The following is a 5136-nucleotide window of genomic DNA, read 5'->3' as shown; positions in this document are numbered from 1 at the left end:
ATTGCTTTTACATTCTATTTCTTTGATTGCACTTAGCTCCATGGAGTGTTAAACCCCTAGTGGGTACTTGGGTATTTGTGAACCCTAGGATGTATTTGTTTCATTGAATATCTTTATTATGCTTTCAATAAATTGATGTTTATTATGAGTTCCAACCTTGAATGCTTAATTGTATGAACATTTCCCCTAGAGTGACACTAGGGTTAAGAGTTCTTGTTGGTAACCTTGTGAGTGAGTGGCACACCACGAGCGTTAGACAAAGCTTGGTTGAAGAGGGTTGAGAGGGTGAGTCGAGAGGTACAGGAGCGTCCCCTTTCTCCTCCGACGTGATAGATTCTACCTCCGTTCCTCGAGTTCTTTGTGGCCAAAATAGAGTGAATGGTTTAAGGGATGAACTTCCGCTGGGGCTTAGTTGTGCGTGCAACGGAGTGAAGCGTTGAGGTGATCTTAGTATCTAGGGCTCAATTGTGGTTAGGGACCTTCCACCTGGACCAAAGGGTTAGGTCTATAATTAGGAAGAGATTTATCACTTAGAATCCCTAGAGCTCATTGCAACTCTATGCGAGTACGAGGTGTTGAGATTGTTCGATTTTTCCTCCTAGACACGTATAGAGTTAGGCATAGTTGACCTTATATTTGGGACTATGTAATTAAGGATTTCCACGACTCACCATTGCATTCATTAGGAAGCATAATAGAGGGTTCTTGCACTTGAAACAATTATCCTAGGCGGAGCATTATCCGAGTACTCCATCTTTATCGATTGCCTTACCCCCTTCTCTACTTTTGCTCTCTTAATTGTTGCTTTTATTGTTGAGAATTGAATCATTGTCACACTTATCATCATTGATCTTTCACATAGCTAAGAATCGAATTAAGTATTTTTATTCCCTATTCCCTGTGGATTCGATTAGCGCTCATCCAAGATTATTACTTCGACAAATCCGTGCACTTGCGGGATATACGCAAAGGGATCTTGTCAAGTTTTTGGAGCCATTGCCGGGGAATATGCGTTAAGAGATACTTTACACTTTGTTTTCTTAGCTATTTCACCATACATTCTATTTCATATCTTCTTAGTCTATCATCATTCTGATTTCTTTTTCTTTCTTTTTGGGTACAGCTCCAGGTTATGACCTGAGGGAATCCTTCATCATTGATTGAAGGAGATCCTGAGCTTGAACATACACTTAGAAGAAAAAAGATAGAGCCTGTACAAGAACAGTCTAATCTAGCTGATTTGGAAGTAGAAGGATCTGAAAACATGGCAGAACAGAATGAGCAACAGCGAACATTATCCGATTATGCCAATCCTTCAGTGTTGGGGACACAATCGAGTATTGTGCGTCCCCCGATTACAGCTCAGAAGTTTGAGTTGAAGCCGGCATTCATCCACATGTTGCAGCAATCCGTACAATTCAATGGTTTGGTCGGTGAGGATCCAAACAGTCACATAGATAGCTTTCTCGAGGTGTGTGATACACTGAAGATAAATGGAGTGACAGATGATGCCATCAAATTGAGAGGTTTCCCATTTTCCCTAAAGGAGAGAGCGAAGCAGTGGCTACACTCATTACCTAGAGCGTCAATTACCAAGTGGGAGCAGATGGTAGAAGCTTTTCTAGCCCGTTATTTCCCTGCCAAAAAATCAGCAAAGCTTAGGAACGAGATCTCATCCTTTGTTCAGTTGGAATTGGAGTCTCTATTTGAGACATGGGAAAGGTTCAAGGAGCTCCTGAGAAAGTGCCCGTAACACGGATTCCCGTAGTGGATGATTGTTCAAATCTTTTACAATAGACTAAACCTGAGTACAAGGCAACTCTTGGATGCGGTGGCAGGAGGTACCTTAGGTAGCAAGACCCCCAATGAGGCCCGTCAATTGATTGAAGAATTGGGGTTAAACAGCTACCAATGGAATGCCAGGGAGAAGTAGAAAGTGGCCGGTCTACATGAGATAGATGCGGTGACTTCATTGGCGGCTCAAGTGGAGAATTTGAGTAAGAAGTTAGATCTTCTAACTTCAAATAGAGTGATGGCCGTGACTAATTGCAACAGGTGTGGTGGAGGACATGCTCCCTCCGATTGCCCGATCTCTATTGGTGATGGTTCTTCGGTGGAGAACGTTGATTTTGTAGGTAATGGCATGAGACCTCAAGGAAACCCATATAGCAATACCTACAATTCGGGTTGGAAGAATCATCCTAATTTCTCATGGAGTAATCAAGGTCCACAAAAGGCCATGGGGCCACCGGGTTTCCAACAACAACAAGAAGCCCCTCAGGTGGAAAACAGAGTCTCAGGTTTGGAAACCCGAATGAGTGACCTAGAGAAGCACTTGACTAGATTTATACAATCTGCAAATACAAGGTTTGAATCAGTCGAGTCTACACTTCGCAACCACACAGCCTCATTGCATAATCTTGAAAATCAAGTGGGGCAAATTGCGAAGTCTCTCTCGAAAGACCACATGGAAGTTTGCTGACAAGGTCCCCTTGCGTATATCCCGCAAGTGCACGGGTTTGTCGAAGTAATAATCCCGGGTGAGCGGGTATCGAATCCACAGGGAGTAGGGAATAAAAATACTTAATTCGATTCTTAGCTATGTGAAAGATCAATGATGATAAGTGTGACAATGATTTAATTCTCAACAATAAAAGCAACAAGTAAGAGAGCAAAAGTAGAGAAGTCGGTAAGGCAATCGATAAAGATTGGTACCCGGATAATGCTGCGCCTAGGATAATTGTTTCACGTGTAAGAACCCTCTATTATGCTTCCTAATCAATGCAATGGTGACTCATGGAAATCCTTAATTACATAGTCCCAAATCTAAGGTCAACTATGCCTAACTCTATACATGTCCCGGAGGAGAAATCGAACAATCTCAACACCTCGCACTCGCATAGAGTTGCAATGAGCTCTAGGGATTCCAAGTGATAAATCTCTTCCTAATTGTAGACCTAACCCTTTGGTCCAGGTGCAAGGTCCCTAACCACAATTGAGCCTTAGATACTAAGATCACCTAAACGCTTCACTCCGTTGCACGCGCAACTAAGCCACAGCAGAAGTTCATCCCTTAGACCATTCACTCTATTTTGGCCGCAAAGAACTCGAGGAACAGAGGTAGAATCTATCACGTCGGAGGAGAAAGGGGACGCTCCTGTACCTCTCGACTCACCCTCTCAACCCTCTCCAACCTAGCTTTGTCTAAAGCTCGTGGTGTGTCACTCACTCACAAGGTTACCAACAAGAACTCTCAACCCTAGTGTCACTTTTGGGGAAATGTTCATACAATCAAGCATTCAAGGTTGGAACTCACAATAAACATCAATTTATTGAAAGCATAATAAAGAGATTTAATGAAACAAATACATCCTAGGGTTCACAAATACCCAAGTACCCACTAGGGGTTTAGCTCTCCATGCAGCTAAGTACAATCAAAGAAATAGAATGTAAAAGCAATGAATCCATAAAGAAACCCCCTCGATAGTCATGTCGATGGTCTTGTGGGAAGTCCTCTACTCGTCGTCCAAGGATTCCCTCGTTCGGAATAGGATACGCCTCGACGGAAGCTCCCCTACCAATCTTCTTCCTAAGGAATGATGATGTCAGAGCCATAGAACCTCTCCAAAACCTTGGCCAATACCCCTCAAAACCCTAGCCGAAGCCTTCTCTCAAGTTGGGGAAAAGATGGAGAAAAGAATAGTAAAATCAGGGCTGATTTGACTTTAAATAAAGCTGGAATCGGGCGACTACACGGGCGTGGATGCTTCAAGCGCCCGTGCGGAATTTCCACACGGGCGTGGATAATTTCCACACGCCCGTGTGGAATCTTTGAACTCCTGTTTTCTCGGCCGGCTGTGAACAAGGCTGCTACAGTCCTTGCTACCGTGTTGCTACAGTGCTCTGGTACAGTATCCGGCCTGAATAGCTTCCAGAATCCATACTTTCATCGGAGTAATGCAAACGGCCACACGTTCACATCGTGGATCACTTGCTTCTTCAATGATAGGTACATTGGTGGAGCTCTTGTTCTATGTGCATAAGTCGGAATGCTCGAGTGTGACTGCCTTTGTGCCCCTCCAAATGGATGTGCCAAACTCGAATACGAGGAGGTTGGCACACACTCTAGCATCTCACATCGACCTATGTCTTCGTGTTTGAACCTTAGCAAGATTTCCTCGAACATCGGTGCATTGTAATCCACATTGGCTTCTTTCCTTCATACTTGGCCTCACAACCCTACCTGGACGAAAGTAACATAAAAACACACATATTAGTGTAAAAACCTGAGAAGAGTAATGCTCAACATAAGGAATGAACGCTTCGCCTTCATATCACACAAGCAGTTATCATTTGCCGAGCAATACAAAGACCAATCCTAGAGAGCACGTGAAGGCGATCACTTTGAGAAGTGGTCATGAGGTTGAAGGTAAGCTTCCGAGTGAGAAGTCAAAAGAACACGCACCCGAGGCTATAGAGGTTGAAAAGGGAACAAGCAAAGATAAAGAGGTGGCAACAACACCTTTCAAGCCAAGAATCCCTTATCCTTCTAGATTGAAAAATGACCAAGGGGATGAACAATAAAAGAAGTTCATGAGTTTGTTCAAGCAACTCCACATCAATATTCCTTTTGTTGAGGCATTGGCCCAAATGCCTAAGTATGCGAAGTTCTTGAAAGACTTGTTCACTAACAAGAGAAAATTGGAGGAAAGTGCTTCAGTGATTTTAAATGCTTCATGCTCGGCGGTGTTGCAAAAGAACATGCCGAACAAGAAGAAAGACCCTGGAAGCTTTATCATTCCGTGTAATATTGGCAATCTAGGCGAAGAAATGGCATTGGCGGACTAGGAGCAAGTATCAACGTCATGCCATACACCTTCTTTCAAAAGCTAGGCTTGGATGAGCCTAGGCCTACTCGGATGACTTTACAACTAGCAGACCGAACAGTACGACATCCGAGAGGCCTCAATGAAGAAGTGCTTGTCAAGGTGGACAAGTACATTTTCCTGGTTGACTTTGTAGTGCTAGATGTTGATGAGGATGCGGATGTACCCTTGATACTTGGCAGACCGTTCTTGCGGACTTCCAAAGCATTGATTGACATGGACGGCGGAGAGCTCACATTGAGAGTTGGAG

At 43.7% G+C, this 5136-nt stretch overlaps 1 non-coding gene across 1 annotated transcript; it reads right to left on the bottom strand.

Annotated features, from left to right (window-relative positions):
- Positions 1-1654: 1654 nt before the first annotated feature.
- On the bottom strand, positions 1655-1761 carry LOC120252159. The gene has a single exon (XR_005533704.1). It is a non-coding gene; the product is annotated as a small nucleolar RNA R71 (small nucleolar RNA).
- Between the last annotated feature and the right edge of the window lie 3375 nt (positions 1762-5136).

The sequence above is a fragment of the Dioscorea cayenensis genome, chromosome 20 (assembly GCF_009730915.1).
Source record: "Dioscorea cayenensis subsp. rotundata cultivar TDr96_F1 chromosome 20, TDr96_F1_v2_PseudoChromosome.rev07_lg8_w22 25.fasta, whole genome shotgun sequence".
In the NCBI taxonomy this organism is placed as follows: Eukaryota; Viridiplantae; Streptophyta; class Magnoliopsida; order Dioscoreales; family Dioscoreaceae; genus Dioscorea; species Dioscorea cayenensis.
Note: the sequence above shows the minus strand (reverse complement) of the source record. Positions and strands in the feature narration are given on the sequence as shown.